The sequence below is a fragment of the Lissotriton vulgaris genome, chromosome 1_1 (assembly GCF_964263255.1).
Source record: "Lissotriton vulgaris chromosome 1_1, aLisVul1.2, whole genome shotgun sequence".
Lineage (NCBI taxonomy): Eukaryota > Metazoa > Chordata > Amphibia > Caudata > Salamandridae > Lissotriton > Lissotriton vulgaris.
The window spans coordinates 143,318,695-143,340,422 of NC_141685.1; the positions used below are offsets into that span (position 1 = coordinate 143,318,695).

Below are 21,728 nucleotides of genomic sequence, written 5' to 3' on the forward strand. Positions count from 1 at the left end.
TCTAGTAGGTTCCAAAGTTCAAAGGCGTGTCTGTGGCCCGAGCGGGTGTTGAGCAGGATGCAATTCAGGTGGTTAGTATCGGAGCACTGTTTGGAGTCTTTGGACTTGGTGTGGGACCTGATGTAGTCGAACTTGCAGGAGTGGCAGGTGAAGGGTCCATGAGTATGTCCTGGGGCGGCTTGGTAACAATTTGGGAGTCGGCCGGGGTTAAGTGCTGAAAGGGTTGCGGCGTTGTACGTTATGCGGGAGGAGAGCTTTATGCGGGGACAGGGGGTCTGGCGCTGGGCGCGGTCCAGGCTCGGACGGGCGTAGACGGGCTTACCTTTGGCGCGCCTTCGGCGCGCATGGGGCGCGTCCGCTGCGCGTGAACGCTGCGCGCAAATGCATCTGTCATAAGAGGATGGTGGAGGGGGGGCGGAGCGAGGGAGGAGCAGCTGGGAGGCGGGAGCGGGGTGGAGAGCCGGGCTGGGAAGCACAATAACAAACAACAAAATGGCAGCACGCCAAAAAGCAAAGCAGGACGAGTTTGGGGCACAGCCTCAACAAACGTGAACAAATGGGCAAGCAGTACTGGCACAATCAGGCACCAACAACGCAAGCTGGCAAGCGAGCAACACACAATGCAAAATAAATTAAATAACAATATACTAGTACAGCGCCACGAAAACTCTACAGTCAGGCACAAATAGTTGGGCAGTCTGGCAGTATAGCGCTACGATAGTAGTTTAAGCAGGCACAAAAAGTTCAGCTGTCTGGCAATGTAGCGCTACGATACCACAGATAGGAGCAGGGAGCAGCGTGGGGAGCGACCGCAACTGAAGAACTCAGGACGGTCACAGTGCAGGGTCGAGAGGGCAGAGCCTAACCTTACAGTGGGAGGCAGGAGCAGCTGGGAGGCGGGAGCGGGGTGGAGAGCCGGGCTGGGAAGCACAATAACAAACAACAAAATGGCAGCACGCCAAAAAGCGAAGCAGGACGAGTTTGGGGCACAGCCTCAACAAACGCGAACAAATCGCAAGCAGTACTGGCACAATCAGGCACCAACAACGCAAGCTGGCAAGCGAGCAACACACAATGCAAAATAAATTAAATAATAATCTACTAGTACAGCGCCACGAAAACTCTACAGTCAGGCACAAATAGTTGGGCAGTCTGGCAGTATAGCGCTACGATAGTAGTTTAAGCAGGCACAAAAAGTTCAGCGGTCTGGCAATGTAGCGCTACGATACCACAGAACCACCCTTTTGGACAACCTCGCCAATCTCGGACTCAAACAACTTGTCGACACCCCCACCCACCTTGCCGGGCACACGCTCGACCCAATCTTCACCTCCACCAAGCACATCTTCTTTAATCACACCTCAGCCCTCCATTGGACGGACCACAGCTGCGTTCACTTCAACTACAAAAAGACCACGACCCACAACAGCCCTCAACCTATCCCCGGAGAAACTGGAGTAAAATTACCACCGAACAGCTCTTCACATCGCTTCACCAAAACCCTCCTGCAAAATCATCGAACCCAAACCAAGCAGCCACCAACCTCACACAATGGATTACCCACAGCGCTAACGAATTAGCACCCCTGAAAAACCATCAAATCAAACAAGGCAGCAAAAAAGCCCCCTGGTTTAATGATGCCCTTAAGAAATCAAAGAAGACCTGTCGCACCCTCGAGAAAGCCTGGCGAAAAAACCCAACCACTGACAACATGACCACCTTCAAGAACGCCATCCGCAAACACCACCAACTGATCCGATCCACCAAGAAATCAGCATTCAAGGATCGCCTCGACAACAACACCCACAACAGCAAAGATCTATTCAACATCGTCAAAGAGTTTACCAACCCCACCGCCGGCAACAACGACATCACTCTATCCCAAGACCTCTGCGACTCTCTAGCCTAGTTCTTCCACAACAAAATCGCCGACATACATTACAGCTTTGGAGACCAGCCCACCCCACCTACCTCCGAAATAAATCCCACCTCCAACAACCTCTACGCCTGGAACCCAATCACCACTGAAGACACCATCCGCCTGATGAACACCATCCACTCAGGATCACCAACCGACCCGTGTCCCCACCACATTTTCAACAAAGCAGACTCCATTATCGCACCCCATCTCCGAGACATCATCAACGGCTCCTTCAACTCCGCCACCTTCCCGGAAAGCTGGAAAAACGCCGAACTCAGCGCACTCTTGAAGAAACCTACAGCGGACCCCACTGAACTTAAGAACTACCGCCCCATTTCACTCCTCCCTTTCCCTGCCAAAGTCATCGAGAAAGCCGTTAACAGTCAACTAGCCGCCTTCCTCGAATCCAACAAATCCCTCGACCCTTCACAGTCCGGCTTCCGAGCCAAACACAGCACCGAGACCGCCCTCATCGCAGCAACAGACGACATTCGAACTCTACTGGACAATGGAGAAACAGCTGCCCTCATCCTACATGACCTCTCCGCAGCCTTCGACACAGTCTGTCATAACACCCTCATACAACGGCTCAGCAACGTCGGAATACAAGGAAAAGCACTAGACTGGATAATCTCGTTCCTCGCCGGAAGAACCCAGAGAGTCCGCCTTCCCCCTTTTAGATCAGAGGCCACCGAAGTCATCTTGCGCGTACCCCAAGGATCCTCACTCAGTCCCACCCTCTTCAACGTATACATGAGTCCCCTCGCATCCATTGCGCGCCAACACAACCTCAACATTATCTCATACGCAGACGACACTCAGCTGATCCTATCCCTCACCAAAGGCCCAAACACCGCCAAAACCAATCTACACGAAGGGATGAAAGAAGTAGCCGAGTGGATGAAGAACAGCCGTCTAAAACTTAACTCAGACAAAACGGAAGTCCTCATCTTAGGATCATCCCCCTCCGCCTGGGACGACTCATGGTGGCCACCGGCCCTGGGAATCGCACCCATACCAACAGACCACGCACGTAACCTTGGCTTCATCCTAGACTCCTCCCTCTCGATGACCAGACAAGTCAACGCCGTCTCTTCATCCTGCTTCAACATCCTACGTATGCTCAAAAAAATCTTCCGTTGGATCCCCACCGAAACAAGAAAGACGGTCACCCATGCACTGGTCACAAGCCGACTAGATTACGGAAACACCCTTTACGCCGGAACGACAGCCAAACTCCATAAAAAACTCCAACGCATCCAAAACACCTCAGCCAGACTCATCCTAGACATCCCCCGCCAATCTCACATTTCTGGTCACCTGAGAGACCTCCACTGGCTCCCCGTCAACAAGAGAATAACTTTCCGCCTCCTCACCCACGCACACAAAGCCCTCTACGACCTAGGACCCGAATACCTCAACACGCGCCTGTCCTTCTACACCCCCACCCGCCAGCTTCGATCGTTCAATCAAGCCCTCGCCGCAATTCCACGCATCCAAAGATCCACCATGGGAGGAAGATCCTTCTCCTACCTAGCGGCCAAGACCGGGAATTCCCTCCCCACCCACCTCCGCCTCACTCAGAACCACCTCTCCTTCAGGAAACAACTAAAAACTTGGATATTTGATAAGTAAAGCTCCCCCCCTCCCTCAAGCGCCTTGAGACCCTCTGGTGAGCAGTGCGCTATACAAATTCTAACTTGACTTGACTTGAAGTACCTAGGCCCTAGGTACCTAGTACCATATACTAGGGACGTACAAGGGTACACCAGCAGCCAATTAGGAATGTACCAAGGTACTCACCATAGCCAATTTAGGAAGGAAGCACAGTGACACAGTGGCCCTGATTAGCAGGATCTCAGTCAGACTTGTCAGAAAAACAGTATGACACCAGCAAAAAGTGGGTGTAACCATGAAAACAGATCCTACTTTCCCATACCCCCACCCCTTCTCCCCACTCCTCTAGAGAGTAGCATGTGTAGTGTGTTGTCCTCTGCTCGTGCACAGTGCAGGGGAGTATGCAGCCACCTCTTAGTGTCCGGCACAGAGGCCGCTTTCCAAGACATTGCTATTTGTCACTTGGAAAGTACGTATGCAAGGTCTATGAACCCGTGTAAGTGTTTGCCCCCCTTTGCTTTAGGGTGAAGGCCTAGCAAGCAGGATTCAGGGGTAGTTGACAGTGTATGATCGGCAAGTTCTGCTATGGTGGCTGAAACCTCGAGCCATGACACCAGTAGTGGTGGGCACTCCCACACCATATGTTAGAAACCAGCATCAGCCAGTTTACAGCACGGACACTCTGGTGTCGAATCAGGAAACGCGCTCTTGATACGGTGGGGGGAGAGTTAACTGTAATGTGTGTAGTTAAATTGAGTGAATTGGAAATGAGGGCTCCAGGACACATGTTGTAGCACCTGTATGCATGACTTGAGCGGTTGCGGGAGCACAGCGTTCATCTAGCCAATGCTTTCCCCTGTGTGCAGCTGGTGAAAGGTTGATTGTCTGCATTTAAAACACCTTCCTGTTGCTATGCTCTTCAAACAATCGTTAAAGATTGGCTGAGGTGGAGTGCTCAGTGCTGTGTTATTGGAAGCCAGCATCCTACTTTCCGCTACTATATCTCTGAATATTACTGAGCTATAAATGTTTTATTTCTGAGAGATCTTGCCTTGCACCCGCTCTACATGTCATAGAGGGAAAGCTGCTGAGGAATTAGCACACATGCTGCTAGTTTCAGGCTCTTCGATCACAATGCAGTAACAATCCACTATCCAGCCACCTCACCTATCACTCGTTGACTCTGTGCCTGCCTTGGACCGATAGGGAGCTCAGCTGCTTTTTGGTTGGGTTTGTGCTGTACAAATACCACATGCATAGCACCTTTTTCAAAGGAAGAACACTTTGGTGACAGCAAACTTTGCTGCTGTAGAACGCAGTTGAGATAGTAAAGAACCTTGGTGGAATGCTGCACGCTTCGGATCATTTGGCGGTGCCTTTCACTCTGTGAAATACTTTGATTTTACATTGTTGAGCTGTGCCTATGGCATTTGGTGTGTTTTTGAAAAGCAATGCTAAGCATCTGGCCCTTTGTAAAAGCTGTGTAGGGGCTGTGTACTTGCCGGGCATGTGTGAGAGTCGCAGAGGGCACTTTATCTTTATCTTATGTGCAGGCTGAACGGGAGGGGAGGTGGGGTTGGGGTAATTTATAAAGATACCTTGAAGATGGGGACTATTGATATTGATGTGGTTACTGGACTGGAACTATTCGTCATGACCATTAAACATTATTCTGGTCTTATTTCGACAGGGATTATCTGTTACAGACCCCCCGGGGCTTTTAGTGAACAGCAGCAGCAATCACTATTGGATACCCTCACTGATATGGCAGCCACGCATCATAGATTAGTACTTTTGGGTGATTTTAGTTTGTGGTTAAATGGCTCTCTCTTGACTCTGGTTTTTATAATGTACTTCACTCATGTGAAGGTCTTGGCCTCTTTCAGCAGGTCTCCAAGGCCACTCATAAAGCTGGGCATCTTCTTGATTTCATTTTCTCAGAAACCCATCCTCTGCATATTGGCGAAATTCTGCCTATGGAATGGACGGATCACTTTCTGATTAAATTCTTTGTACTTTAATTCCCTTAATACTCAGGTATCTCACTCCACAACAGAATATATCAGTAGAGATTGGAAGGCTCTCACAGGGATGAGGGGTTCTGATATTGTGTTCAAGGTCAGAGATTGTTTCTCATTAGACAAGCAAGTTAGGGAGAATTATGCCTCTCTGTGTCTGAGATCACCTCGGCCTTGGACTCTTGTGCCCCCCTGAAAAAACATAGATGTAGGGGCAGGGCCCCGTGGTTTAACAATACTTTGAAAGACCTGAAATTAGCGTGCAAACAGGCTGAGAGGAGATGGAGGCGAGGCTACAAGGAGATGGACAAGCTCCTGTGGAAACTCAAAATTATGGATTATAAGATGGAGATCAGAAGGTCTAAGGCTGTCTATTTCTCTTCCTTAATCTGCAATGCCTCTAACAGCTCTAGAAACATTTTTCACATCCTGAACAGTCTTACTAGCCCTGACTATTCTAAGAATGTGATACCCCCTCTCAAGAACTCTGTGAGAACCTGGCCAGGTTCTTCCAGGAGAAAATCCAACTGATCATTGATGATCTGGAGGGTGGCCATCAGGCAGCAGGGAGTGTAGTCTCTGAGGCTACGAGCGTTGACGCTCCTGTGGTGAGTGGCTCTGAAGGTGTCTATATTAGCACCGCTTGTCAGGCCGCTGAATATCTATCTGAGTTTGTGCTTCTGCGGTGGAGGATTTCAGTAGCACGGGGTATTTCCTCCGGTTCTCCCCTGGACCCAGTATCACACAAGATTTGGAAGGAGCTTGAGGAAGAACTGTTTCCAACTCTCCGCTTGATCTGTAATCAGTCTTTAGCCAGTGGTGTGGTCCCTCCCCAATGGAAGCCAGCTCTGGTGACACCTCTGCTAAAGAAGTCTTCTCTTGATCCAGAGTGTTGTAAGAACTATAGGCCTATTTCCTTGTTGCTGTTCCCGGCCAAGATTGTGGAACGTGTGGTCAGTAAAACTTTTTCTAGGCACCTGGAGCAACATAACTTGCTGGAGGAGGTGCAGTTCGGATTTCGGCCAGCCCACGGTACCGAGACGGCCTTGGTGACCTTTATGGATGACCTTCAGAGGTGGGCAGACAGGGGTCAGGCAGCAGTGCTGATCCTGCTCAACCTGTCTGCAGCCTTTGATACGGTCAACCATGAGATCCTGCTAAGAAGATTGAGCTAGGTTGGGGTGAGGGGCTGTGCCTTACGATGGTTTCGGTCTTTTCTACAGGACAGACAGCAGGTGGTGTCCCTCCCTCCTTTTCAATCTGCCTTCTCCAACGTGTCGCATGGTGTGCCACAGGGTTCGGCAAAAAGCCCTATTTTATTTAATATTTATTTGAAACCCCTGATTGCGGTCATCAAAGCATACAATATTGACATCGTAAACTATGCTGATGACACGCAGCTGATTCTCTCCTTTGAGGGAGAGGACTCCACATCAGTTGATGTGTTTCACAACTGTCTGCGGGACACAGCCCATTGGCTTAAGGACAACTCATTACAATTTTATGCAGGGAAGACTGAGGTGATTTCCTGCTCAGTGAGCAGGATTCCTCATGTCCTTCCTTGCAATTTTTGGCCCTCTGGTAATTCAACCGCAGTTCGGCCTGTAAAAGCGGTCCGTAACCTGGGCATTATGTTTGACAACAAACTTACTTTGGAAGCTCAGGTTACAAAAACGAAAGCTTGCTGTTTTGTGATCATTAGATCCCTGCGGAAAATCTTCCCTTTGCTACCTCCTCAGGCGCGTGCGCTAGTGGTAAGGTGTGCGATTCTCAGTAGGTTAGACTACTGTAATGCCCTATTGCTTGACTCCCCGAAGTTCCTTTTGGACAGACTACAGAGGATCCAGTCAGCAGCAGCCAAGGTAGTCCTAGGGCTGCCTAGAAGGTCCTCTACATCTGCAGTCTTGGAAGAACTGCACTGGCTTCCTCTGAGACAGAGAGTTTATTTATTTTATTTTTAGAGTTGGTGAATTCTGGCTTCAAATGGTAGCCAGTTTAGAGATTTAAGGTCAGGGGAGATGTGGGCCCTTCTTTTTAAGCCAGCGATGAGTCTCGCTGCCGCATTAGTAGATGCTCTTAGGGGAGGGCATAGCGAGACACTTCCGTAGTCCAGCCGAGAGAGACATAGAGCTTGAACCAGTTCTATTTCAATCTCTTTGCCTTGTCTTTAAAGCCCTTATTAGGATGGGTCCTGCGCTAATGCCCAAAACAATGTGATTGGTATATCCCTACAAGAAGGCTCCGCTCCTCATCAGCGAGACTGATGAAGGCACCGAGGTTTAGGAAAGTCAGGTCAGGGGGTAAATCCTTTGGGGTGACAGCGGCCAAACTGTGGAACGAGCTCCTGTGGGAGATCAGACAAATTAGGGAGCTCTTCCCTTTTATAAGAAGTTTGAAAACCTGGCTGTTCCCCAAGACTTAGTTGTCTGGCCATGTATCCAACACATCTGTACTCTGAGTTGCTTAGCGCCAGGATGCCTGCAAGGTGACAGTGCGCTTTATAAGCTGAATAAATAAAAATAAATAATAAACAGTGTGTGCTGTTCTGGGGCATTCTCCATCTTGTGGAAAGAATGAGCGCACCTCAGTATTGTTCCATTAAATGTGACCACAGTGATTTGTACAGGTGATGTTGAAAAGCTTGAGTAGGAGAGACCCATGAAAGGTCATGGGAATTACATGGTTGTAAAATCTTGTTCGCAGGTTTTGTGCTGGAAAAGGAATGTTGAAAGCAGGTCTATGCATGTGAGATTGATTGATTGATTGATTGTGGGTTTCTAAAGCACTAGAATCGACTCCAGAAGGAGTATCTCTGCGCTGTAGACCGCTGGGGAACCCGTCCTGGCTTTCCCTGTGAGATGGTCCCTACTGGGTATCTCCAAGGTGAAACCAGACATCCCCGGCGTATGTGGGGGGCCGTTGTGGAGATGAGGCAAGCTAATGCCCAGAGTTGCCGAGTGTGATCCCTAGTTAGAGTAGGCACAGAGACAAGAATTATCGAGTCCGCTGACCCTGGTCCAAGACCCTGCCACGTCGGGAATTGAACCCTGGTCCCGGGCCGTCCTCTGCTCCCGGGTCTGCCGCCTCTAACCAGTGAGCCACACCACTCCAGGTGCAGGTGAATACATTTAAGAACAGGCCCTACCTTGTATGGAGGGCAGCAGAGGTGCAGGGTATATGGACAGAGCAGTTTGGCTTAAGTGATATTTTTTAAGAGAGTGTTTGGGGTGCCTGACATAATCCAGTGGTGAAAGGGCGATAACAGGTTTGGCTTTGGCGCACCATCTGTGCTCTAGCTACGCTGATGCACCACAGCTGTCGACTAGTAGGCCGCCAAGCTAGTGTGCTATCTCGAGCTCTAAAGTTAGAGGTGAGACAACTAAACAACAGAGCAGCCCAGCTCAATCTCCTAGTCCATCCGTGGAACTCCCTCCTAAGTGGATAATACTGACAAATATTTGAGAGAAGTAAAACCACAAAGTAAGTTATAATCATTAAACTGCTGCTCTACTGCATATTGTGAGTGTAGTGGATGAAGCCAGGCACCTCTGCGAGCAGCAATATTTGATTTATGGCGCAACATCCTGATGTCCACCCTTCTATCTTGAGTCTTCCTGATCCATCTCACATCTCTTACTCAAAGAGCTGTTCTTGTTTTAACAAAACCTTGACCATATGCATCTACCTAAAGCTGTAACTAGTGTATGAGTGCTATGCGAGCGCCCTTTTTTTTTTACTAACTTACTCATGAACACCTTTGCTGAAATAAGTAAGATGTGACATATTGAAAGCAACTTTTATGTAAATTTCTGTGTATGGTTAAATATGCTTTCATAAGTTTGAAAAAGGGTAATCAAGAGATATTTATACAATCAATTAAAAATTGTGTATACACATTCCGTTATGTTTCCCTTTAAGTAATTTTAAATCTGTTTACTTCTGACAGAAAACAATCTTTGATTGTACGAAATGTTTCAAAATAAGGAAGATAACACTGTAAATCTGCAAAGACGAAGTCCGAAATATTGAGTTCCAGTATTCAGGAAAACATAAGTGCTGTGATAGCCAGCTGAACAAGAACATAAACTGAGACATCCTGAAAGACGGGACTAGGGACACGAGAAATTCCGTGATTCCATGAGTCTCAGCTGTGCACCTCCATGCCTCAAAAGGAAGAAATAACCTCCAGAAAATTAAGACAACACTGATAAACCTCATCTTGTGTAAACATGTCCAATAACAGCTTTGATCATGAGGTCGGTATGAGGTGGTTACAGCAGTGCTCTGCTTCCTAAAATAATACCAGGCTACCAATCAGTGCTAGAGGTATATTGCAAACTGTTTCAGAACAATCCACAGCAACCATTGAAAAGCGCAACGGAGTGGAGTCAGACAACTGTAGGTTCAAAGAAATAGGGGTTCCGCTGTCTAAAATACACAGCACCGTCCCAGTGTGCACCGGCCAGAAGGACGATGGATCTTTACCCGCATGCGTGCAGAACCATTATCCAGTCTAAAGTCATAATCGCCCACGAAGAAGCCTTACACACATTATGAGATTGGGAAGTAGTTGGTGCCCATTGCACTTTATTCTTTAATCGGAAAAAAAACGTGCAAAATACGACTCATACAGGGAATGCAAGAATAACACAAGGGCTTTATCAGTCATGTTGGCCCTTCAGGAAGTACAGTCAAGGGATGTACACAAGTATATACCAGACCCAGAGACACTAACCAAGAGAGAAGTCTCAGACACATGCAGTGAGAGCTTTAGTTTGTCATCAAAATTGAAACCCCATCAGCAAACACACACAGGGAAAACACAATTCAAATGCACTGAATGTGTAAAGAGCTTTATTCAGTTATCAGGCCTAAAAAGACATCAACGAACACACACAGGGGAAAAACCATATAATTGCACTGAATGTATGAAGAGCTTTAGCCAGGTATCAGGACTCCAGACACATCAGCAAACACATGCTGGGAAAAAACCATATAATTGCACTGAATGTGGGAAGAGCTGTATATATTTATCAGGACTAAAACGGCATCAGAGAACACACACAGGGGGAAAACCATTCCGGTGCATTGAATGTGAAAGTAGTTTTAGTGAATCTTCGACATTAAAGATTCATCAGCGAATACACACTGGAGAAAAACCATTCAAGTGCAATGAATGTGGGAAGAGCTTTAGTCGATTACCAGACCTAAAATACCATCTGAGAACACACACAGGAGAAAAACCATATAATTGCACTGAATGTGTGAAGAGGTTTAATCATTTATCACACCTAAAACAGCATCAGCGAACACACACTGGGGAAAAACCATTCCAGTGCAGTGAATGTGGAATAAGTTTTAGTGCTTCATCAATATTAAGGAGACATCTACGAATACACACAGGGGAAAAACCATTCAATTGCAATGAATGTGGTCAGAGCTTTATATATTTATTAGGACTAAAACGGCATCAGAGAACACACACAGGGAGAAAACGATTCCAGTGCAGTGAATGTGAAAGTAGTTTTAGTGAATCTTCAACATTAAGGATTCATCAGCGAATACACACAGGGGAAACACCATTCAAGTGCAGTGAATGTTTGAAGAGCTTTAGTCGATTATCAGAACTAAAATACCATCTGAGAACACACACAGGAGAAAAACCATATAATTGCACTGAATGTGTGAAGAGGTTTAATCAATTATCACACCTAAAACAGCATCAGCGAACACACACTGGAGAAAAACCATTCCAGTGCAGTGAATGTGTAAGAAGTTTTAGTGACTCATCAACATTAAGAAAACATCTGCGAACACACACAGGGGAAAAACCATTTAAGTGCAGTGAATGTGGAAGAAGTTTTAGTATTTCAGCAACATTAAGGATTCATCAGAGAACACACACAGGGGAAAAACCATTTAAGTGCAGTGAATGTGGAAGAAGTTTTAGTAATTCAGCAACATTAAGGTTTCATCTGCGAATACACACAGGGGAGAAATCATTCAAGTGCAGTGAATGTGAAAGTAGTTTTAGTCGATCTTCAACATTAAGGATTCATCAGCGAAGACACACCGGGGAAAATCAATACCAGTGCAGTGAATGTGGAAGAAGTTTTAGTGATTCATCAACATTAAGGAAGCATCAGCGAACACACACTGGAGAAAAACCATTCCAGTGCAGTGAATGTGTGAAAAGCTTTAGTCTATTATCAAACCTAAAACAGCATCAGCGAACACACACTGGGGAAAAACCATTCAAGTGCAATGAATGTGTGAAGAGCTTTAGTCGATTATCGCACCTAAAACAGCATCAGAGAACACACACTGGGGAAAACCCATTCAAGTGCAATTGATGTGGGAAGAGCTTTATATATTTATCAAGACTAAAACGGCACCAGAGAACTCACACAGGGGAAAAATCAATCAAGTGCAGTGAATGGGAAAATAGTTTTAGTGAATCTTCAACATTAAGGATTCATCAGCAAACACATACGGGAAAAAACATCCAAGTGCAGTGAATGTCTGAAGAGCTTTAGTCGATTATCAGACCGAAAGCACCATCAAAGAACACACACAGGAGAAAAACCATATAATTGCAGAGAATGTTTGAAGAGGTTTAGTCGATTATCACAACTAAAACAGCATCAGAGAACACACACTAGGGAAAAACCATATCATTGCCATGAATCTAGAAGTAGTTTTAGTGAATCATCAACATTAAGAAAAATATCAGCGAATACACACTGTAAAAACCATTCAAGTGCAAGGACATATATATATAATATATATATATATATATATATATATATATATATATATATATATATATATATATATATATATATATATATATATCAGATACAAAACGGCATCAGAAAACACGCACAGGAATCATTCAAGTGCAGTGAATGTTGAAGTAGGTTTTATGAATATTCAATATTAAGTACTGATCAGCGAACACACGCGGGAAAAGCCATGTCATTGCAGTAAATGTGTGAAGATCTTTTGTCAACTTTCAAAGCTACAAAGACGTCAGCCTCTCTTCAGAAGAGTGGAGGATCAATAATGACAGTCGCAGAGCTCCAGCTGTGTGATAGCCAGGCCGAGCACACTTCAGAAGAGTGCAGGATCAATTATGAAGGTCTAAGAGCTGCAGCTGTGTGATAGCCAGGCCGAGCACACTTCAGAAGAATGCAGGATCAATAATGAAGGTCACGGAGCTGCAGCTGTGTGATAGCCAGGCCGAGTACTACACTTCAGAAGAGTGCAGGATCGGAAAAAAAAATAGAAAAAATGTTTATTGTTTAGTTAATTAAAACCATAACAATTTAAGGCTTATAACAAATGCGAGAAAGACCAATAATATAGCAAAATACATTAAAAAAGAATTAAACATACAATCTCTACATCTCTTCATGATGTTTCTAAAAATCATTGTTAATAAAAGTTCTGTGCAGAGTGGTAGTCCATTTTTTGTTCCTTGTTGCCGTATTTAGCACAGCTTTTTAAATGCTGTGAGAAATGTAATCAGTCTACCATTCAATGGTGGATCTGAGGGATTTAGGCATGCCATTATTGCAGCTCTACAGGATCTAATGCCTCTGTCATTAAAGCTTGATTTTAGGATCCTAACTTGTTCTTTATACAGATTCTTGCATATGCAAATTACATGGATAAAATCTTCTTTGTGAAAGTTGCACAGCCGACATGATTTAGAGCCTGTATGCACCCAAGCAGGCTGGTCAGCCAAGGATGGTAGTGACCCAAAGCGTAATGCCAGAAGTTGTTTTTTTACATTAATTGAAAATGTTTCGCTCAGATATACCGCCGGTGCAAGGGACTTATAGTTGTTTATCACCATCCAAGCGTGCGACCTTGATCTAAAAATATTTTTATCCAATGTTGACGAATGGATTTTTGAAACTTTGTTTATAGCTTGTTTGAAAGATTGGTACGGCAGATTTTTATTCCATAATTCCGTTGTACCTGTAGTTAAAAGGGATTTGCATAGGTACTGACTAAAAAGGGAGGTTTTGACCACAGGGCTTCATTTATTTCTGATGTAGCTACATTTTGCTTCAGGCGATACCAAGTTTTCACTGTCGCGTACATTCTGCCTATGTCCTCATTTATTAGGCAGAATTCAAGGCAAACCTGGGCTGGAGAGGCAGATCTTTGAATCTGGAATACTTTTTTATAGATGGAAACTATTAGTTTATTTAAGACCTCTCCATCTTCGCCATGGAAGGCAACACTAGCATATGTTTGTGTTGGCAGGATTTTTGCCTTCATTACAGCTAGCAGGGGTTTATATGAAGGGCCCTTCAGATTTTTAGCCAGTAAGCTCAAAGCAAATATGAGCGCGCTTGTTCTCTGAGGCATGTACCTTTTTTGCTCCGTGATGTTTCTTGAATTATCAATATAGAGACCTAGGTACTTATTTACCTCCTCAAGTTTGTTACCGTTAAGCCAGATTGTCTGTTTACTTTTCTGTTTGGCCCCAATCACCATTGTTTTCGTCTTGGATATGTTTATTTCAAGATTATTTTCTGAAGTATAGGCTGACATTTCATTAAGACTTCTTTGGAGACCGATCTTTGTTTGGCTCATTAGCACCACATCGTCGGCGTATGCAAGGTGAGAAAGTCTCAATCTACCAAGTTTCAAGGGATGGGAGTTAATACAATCCAGCCTTTGAGCGAGGTCGTATAGAAACAAATTAAAAAGGTGAGGGGCCAGAACACACCCTTCTTTGAGGCCGCTGGTGGTTGTCAGCTTCCGTGATAGTCTGGACCCATCACCTATCTTGATCCTTAGCCAGGTGTTTGAATAAAATAGCAATAAGCCTTTTAATAGCTTTTCAGGGATGTCCCAAGCTCGCAGCTTTTTCCACAGGAGGTGGTGATCAACGCTATCAAAAGCTGCTTTTAGGTCTATAAAGCAGAGGTAAAGATGTAGTTTCCTCTGCTTATACTTGTTTGCAATTAATGATAGACCTAAAATATTTGTCGTCGTCCCTAAACCTTGTTTGAAGCCTGTCTGGTTGGCCGGGATGAGGTTAAGGTTATCAGACCATACCTTGAGCTCTTCTAGCACCAAGGTGGCATAGTATTTGGCCTCTACATCCAGCAGAGCTATCAACCTGTAGTGAGCTGGATTTGCTCTTTCTCCTCCTTTGAATATAGGGGTCAGAATCGAACCTTGCCAATTTACTGGTATGTTGTTTAGGTGCTCTATTTCTTGATATAGGTTAGTAAGGTAATTACCCCAAAACGAGATATCATGTTTAAAGATTGCTTGGGGAATTCCATTGGGGCCTGGCGCACCGTCATTTCTGCCTTTCTTGATTATACGTCTAACCCCTTCATTTGAAGGTGGCGAGTAACTTATTGCCGCTATCAGAGAGGCATTTTCCTCCGTTGGAATGGTATCAACGTTTAGTAGCTCTTTTTTATGAGGAGTTATCACGTCTTCATGGCTAATCGTTTCAGTGGCCTCTTCGAATTTGCCTTTTCCAGCAGCTAGGTGGTGAGTGTTTCCCACGGATGTATCTTAGGTAGATGTTTCAGTAAACCTTGTGGATAAAAATTCCACCCACTCTGATTCTTGTATGTTGGACGATAATGCGTTCACTAGTCTATGCAGTTTATTTATGATTAACCAGAACTGTTTTGAGTTGGATTTCTTGGAGCTACAGAGAAGTTCGGCCCAGAATTTATCATTGCTCTTTCTTTTATTTTCCCAGAGCTCTCTTTTATAGCGTTTCATTAGCTCCCCTACACTGTCCCAGGCCACTGCGTCAGGGACTGTTCTTTTTAGCCTCCTTATATATTTTCTGAGTTTTCATTTCAAGGCTCGCAGACCTGCCGTTAATCTTCGTCCCGAGTCGTTTTTATGGCCGTGATTGTTTGTCTGTTTTTGTGCAGATGACATTAAAGAAGTTCAGTCTTCTGTGAGGTTTTCCCATGCTTGAATTTTATTCTGGGCCCCAGCTATGCTTACTGTTAGCTTCTTTTTGATTTTTAACTGCAGCATTTCAATTGTGTCATTTGACCATTTTAGTTGTTTTAAGTCGTTTAAGTTAACTGTGTGTATGTAGCCTTCAGCTGTTGCGTTTACCTGATGTTTAATGAGTTTTAACCTAAAATGGATCCGCTGATATGAATGATCGCTCCTGGTTGTGAACTCTATTGAGAAGTGGGAAAGGAATGGCATCAGCGATACTGAGATGGCTGTGTAGTCCAATCTTGATCGTGTCTTTCCCCCTTGGTAAGTATGATTAGGGGGAAATCGTGCTGAGTTCTACCATTTATTACTCTTAGCCCTAGAAACTCTAGGGCATTTACCAACCCCTGACCTACGTGATCCGTTTTTTGCCTCGTTGGCTGATATTGATGTGGGATGTTCCAAAATATGTTATCCGATGTTAGAGATTCATCCTCATCCGGGGTGTGAATTAAGTTTGAATTAAAATCCCCATGTGAGTATCAAGTCCCATAAGGGAAAGGTACTCCTCATTTTTGTGATGGTTGCAATTAGTTGTTTGTTATGGGCCAATTTTTTTCTGGCCGTTGGATGCGCATATGTGTTTATGAGGAGGATGGTTTTTGTTCTGCTGGCTGACCCAGTTGATAATTTGATCAGTTGGATGTTAGGTCCTACAGAGGCCATCTGTTCGCTTTCAATTTTTAGCTCTGTGGATATGTAGACTGCCAGGCCCCCTCCTGGGCGACCAAAGGTTTTGGTTTTGCTGGCTGGAACTGTGTAATGGATGTAGTTTGTCAAAGGGAGAACTTCTTGTGCCCAAGTATCCTGTAGAGCTATTATGTCATAGTTTACCCATTTTTCTTGATGGGACCCGTTCTCCAGCCATTTTTTTGCCCCTGCGATGTTCCATGAAAGCATTTGTATGTTGTTCAAATCTTGGGTTGCTAGTTTCTTTTTCGTAGGTCAATGGCATGAGGTCGAATTTTGCGCTCCTGGCCGCCAGCCCCAATTGTACTTGGCCACATCCAATCCGTGTACTTGGTCGTTCTGCAGCTCCCTTTTCAATGTTGTCGAAAGGCTGCTACCAATTGCGCCTTTAAGGAATGTTTTATTATTCAGCGTGATGTCTTTACGCTTTTGACCGTTACCATTGCAGGGATTAAACATTTTATTTAAAGGGCCAGGATAGCGTGGTGTTGCAGGCTTTAACAGTTTAATTCCCCAAGCTTCAAATTGAGCCTTAGCATTCATGATATGCTGGACGTCTTCTTCGGTCAGCCAAGTTGTCAATGTTTGCTCCTTATTTTTTAGGTGATCCATTCCTATAAATTCTACTGCCAGTAAATTCGCTGAGGTCAAATATTTTAACACTGGGATATTTGCTATTAGTTTTAATATATTCCCCCTGTTCAATATATCATGATGCCCTTTTGAGTCATATTCCGGGATTAGCAATAATTGCCGTTTGGTTGGATCGTTACAATGACCTGACTGAAGCATTGGTTCTTCAGACTTATTTTTCACTATGATTTGCTTTTTGTCGTCTTTTATTTACATTTTTATATTTACATGTTGGATCTTGTCTCCCACCGCAGGACATAAGACCTGGAGATCGTCCGCCCAGCGTCCCGAACTATGGGCAGTTTCTGCTTCCTGTTCCATTTTCCTTCGGGCTAACTCTCCTTCCTGTATCAGTTGGGAATTCCATCGCTTTTCCGCCATTGTATAGGATTCTCCAGGGCCAAACACTTGGACCTCTAGGGATGTCATTTTCAGGCCTTCTGCCGTGCAGTCACCGCACTCTTGGAACCCCGTGGTTATAATTTCATGTTTATCATTTACCTTTGTTCATTCTTTCCATCCTTCTTCACAGTGTTCCTTGGTACAAAGGTCCATTTTTGTTTTGGGTTGACCTTGATTATTTGCAACATTATTTCCCTGCCCTTTTACCTTTAAGCAATTGTGAGGTGTTAAACTGCTGGTCATAGGACCTAGTTGCTCTTGGATTCTCCTGTCTTCTTTGATGATATCAGTGCATTGCCCGCTTTTGTTCTGTGGGTCTTTGAAGACCTTGAGCCTCCTTGTTTGTTGATTTCTGGTTAAATTCCCTTCTCGGGTGGCCTTTTTCTTTGACCCATGTTTGTTATCTCCTTTTCTTTCCACTTGATTATCCTTACTGCCAGTTCTAGGTTCGTGGTACTGGCCGACAGGTCGTCTGTTGAAATGATGGAGACTGAATTTAAGTTGCCCGTCTTTGGTAGACTGAACATTGGGTAGGTCTTTGTTGTCAACTGATCTGTTGGCAGGGACGTTTTGTTACATGCTTTCCTGTTGCGTTTCTTTTGTTTGCGTGATAGTTTTTGATCTTTATTGCTTGTTCTCTCCTGATTGTCTGTTTCCTCCTCTTTACGAGATTCGGGGCTTAAGTGAACTTGGGTGTTTACTATTTGAATTTTTGTTGGCTCTTCTTTTTTTCTTTTCTTAGTTTGTCAATTATTGGGCAACATGCACACTGGGCAGAGTATTTTGACTGGTGAACAACCTTTACAACGAAACTTTTACAATGCAAACCATTACAACGCATTGCGCTGGGGGGCGCTCTAGGATAGGGAATAAGTTTAATTTTCTATCCAACACCTTCCCTAGTGTCCACGGGGACTGGAGTTGGAATAGAAAATTAAACTTTTCACTATTCAGCACCTCTAAGCGCTATGCGTTGTAAAGGTTTGCGATGTAAAAACCGTGTTGTAAAGGTAGGCATTGTAAAAGTATGCGTCGTAACGTCATACATCCATATTCATAAGATCTATTTGAATACCTATTTTATCGCTTTGCATGTTAAACGCTGATATTGTTGTCTGTAATGTATTCAATAGTGATTTAGATATCTCCAAGAAAGTACTTTGATTGATAGCTGTCTCTCCTTGATGGTACTGCGGTTTTAATTCTTGGTTCGATTTTTGATCTTTATTTAACTGATAGCTATTGTCATCAAACTCCCTACAGTGGTTGTTGTTAATATTTCTTTGAGTAGTTTTAATTCCCTGTAAAGCCGTATTGTTTTGAGGATTGATGGAGTGCTTTCTGCCTTTTTGAGCAAGCGTTTCAGAACCCGATGTTTGCATGATGTCTTTAGGTTTTGATGACGTTTTTTCCGTCGGCCAGACGTGATCTGTGCCTTGTTGGTCATCTTGGTTCACCTGGTGGACCTGAGCAACTATCTGAAGTCTTAATGTTCTTGCATTGTTTGTTGCTGGCTTCGGGGTAGAAGATGTATGGTCCCCTTGGGATGATTTAAAGGTTGTTGTTGGGGAAAAGGATTGTTCCCTGTAGATTAATGCCCTTTGGCCGAAGTTTAGCAATCCTGTTGTTAGGTTCAATTGGTTCATTTGTTCTCGACTTCCGTCATTGATGTTGTGTGAGAAGCCCTCATTTTTTGACCTGTCCATTTGAGGAATGTCCAAGTTCAGGCATATATCCTCTTTATATGTCGTACTTGTACTAGTACAATTAATCAACTCCACCGTATCTGCCGGAATCAGACCGGACTTATCCTTGTTCTTGCTGGGTTTTTGCAATAGCCATTGTTTAATCGAACGGTTTGAATTTTGCCCCGCTTCGTTTTGTTCCTTTATTTTTCCTTTCCGTAGCGGAGCAAGTGACAGGGGTGCTAGAGGAGACATAAGACCAGGGATCTCTGCTGTTGTAGAGTAGCTGCTCCGGGGTCTTTAAGCAATAGCAGTCTGTCGCTCGGAGATAGCTTTCCTTTGGTACCTTCCTCTATGTTTCTAAACATTGTTAGTATAAGTGATATTAGAGGACTGTTTTGCTTGGTGACGCAGCCTTCCGATTTTACGCCTTGTTTTTTTTTTGTTCTACTTATCACTCTTGGTTTTCTGAGTTAGGGACTGTCTGACTCTTCCTGATCTCATCTCTCTGATTTGGCTACCTTCGTAGATCCGGCTGATGGCCCCCCGAGGGCGGAGCCTTATGCCACAAGTAGTTTAACACCATTCTCCCCTCCTTTTACCCCTCCAATGCTCTCCTCTTGTATGGAGCTAAATGCGGGGACCAGATGCCCAGCTTTAAGGGCTGGAGGTCTTGAGTACTTGCAGCCAGCTGATACCCACTACAGGTACGTCAGTGCCCCTTCAGCACCCTAGCAAAATGCGGCTAAAAGGGCCACACAGTGGTGACAACTCGCTACTCGCAGGCAAAGCAAGACAGTAGCAATTATCCGCCTCGGCGAATGCGGAGGGGAGCCTGAAGAGGAGCCGAGCCGCCTCTGGGATCCACAGCCCAAAAGCCTCCAAACTCCGCTCTGTCCAAGGCTCCAAGGCTCAGGAGGCTCACCTAGAAGATAAAACTGGCCCGAGCCACCACACGCCGTTGCCGTCCTCCACTCACCGCTCTCTGCACTCTGCCGGCTGCTCCCAGCTGCTCCCGGTCCTGCGAGTGGTTGACGGGTGGGAGGCTCGGGCTCGGGCTCGGACACGGGCACAAGCACTGGCAGGATCCAAGTTCGAGAACAGAGTCAGCATGTGAACTGGTACTTGCTGATGCCGATACCTTCACAGGTATGCTGCCCGCCTCATGTGATTCTGGGGCTTTTTGGCTCTGAGGCAACAAGTCCAGCATCTGGCGCACGGGTCAAGGAGAAGAAGACCACAGCCCAATGCACTTTCGCGGATCGCTTGAAGTGCCACACTGAGAGCGGGGGCCAGAGGGGGCCAAAGAGGACCAAGCAGGGCGAAGTACGGCCAGGCGGGAGCTACAGGCTAGTTGTTGAGGCCACCCGCGGCGCTCCTCATGGCGCTCCACGCTCCAGGCTCCTCCCTCCACGCTCCTCGCTGACGCGCCTCACCGTGAACCGAGGACAAGGCTGCTGCGGGCCGTTTAAAGTCACCCGCAGCGCTCACAGTGCTCCTGGCGCTCGGCACTAATGGCCCGCGGTGCTCACGACCTTCGCTGCCCCCGCTGGGAGATAGAGAAATGCAGGGGGTGAAGCGGGGGCTGCAACAGGCTGGAAGATGCTGAAAGGAACCTCCGGCTTTCACGCTTCCTCTCTGGCAGCACAGCACAGCACCGCCGGGAACGGACAATGAGAAAACCAGGGTGCAGGATCAATAATGAAGGTCACGGAGCTGCAGCTGTGTGATAGCCAGGCTGAGTACACTTCTGAAGACTGCAGTATCATTATTAAAGGAGACAGAGCTACAGCTGTGTGATAGCCATGCCGAGTACTTCACTTCCGAAGAGTGCAGGATCAATAATGAAGGTCGCAGAGCTGCAGCTGTGCGATAGCCAGGCCGAGCACTTCACTTCAGAAGAGTGCAGGATCAATAATGAAGGTCACGGAGCTGCAGCTGTGTGATAGCCAGGCCGAGCACACTTCAGAAGAGTGCAGGATCAATAATGAAGGTCACTGAGCTGCAGCCGTGTGATAGCCAGGCTGAGTACTTCACTTTAGAAGAGTGCAGGATCAATAATGAAGGTGTCAGAGCTGCACCTGTGAGATAGCCCGGCCGAGCACACTTCAGAAGAGTGCAGGATCAATAATGAAGGTCACAGAGCTGCAGCTGTGTGATCGCCAGGCCAAGCACACTTCAGAAGAGTGCAGGATCAATAATGAAGGTCACGGAGCTGCAGCTGTGTGATAGCCAGTCCGAGCACGCTTCAGAAGAGTGCAGGATCAATAATGAAGGTCACAGAGCTGCAGCTGTGTGATCGCCAGGCCAAGCACACTTCAGAAGAGTGCAGGATCAATAATGAAGGTCACGGAGCTGCAGCTGTGTGATAGCCAGTCCGAGCACGCTTCAGAAGAGTGCAGGATCAATAATGAAGGTCACAGAGCTGCAGCTGTGTGATAGCCAGGCCGAGCACACTTCATAAGAGGGCAGGATCAATAATGAAGGTGTCAGAGCTGCAGCTGTGAGATAGCCAGGCTGAGCGCACAGTGTCTGTTCACCAGATACCGATTATTAATGAAAGTCTCCAACCTGCATGCTGTGTGATAGACAGGGTGAGCACGCGGCTTCTCTTCAGGAGAGTGAGGAATCATTTATAAAAGTCACTGAGCCGCATGTTGTGTGATAATTAGGCAAAATCACCATTTTACATTCTTGGACGACGATTTTTTGATGGCTAATGGAGCCGAATTTTGACATGATTGTTCCACAAAAGAA

At 45.6% G+C, this 21,728-nt stretch overlaps 1 pseudogene; it reads left to right on the plus strand.

Moving 5' to 3' along the window:
• Window positions 1-10,223: 10,223 nt before the first annotated feature.
• LOC147737833 (uncharacterized) lies at window positions 10,224-12,074 on the plus strand (annotated as a pseudogene).
• The last annotated feature ends 9,654 nt before the right edge of the window (window positions 12,075-21,728 follow it).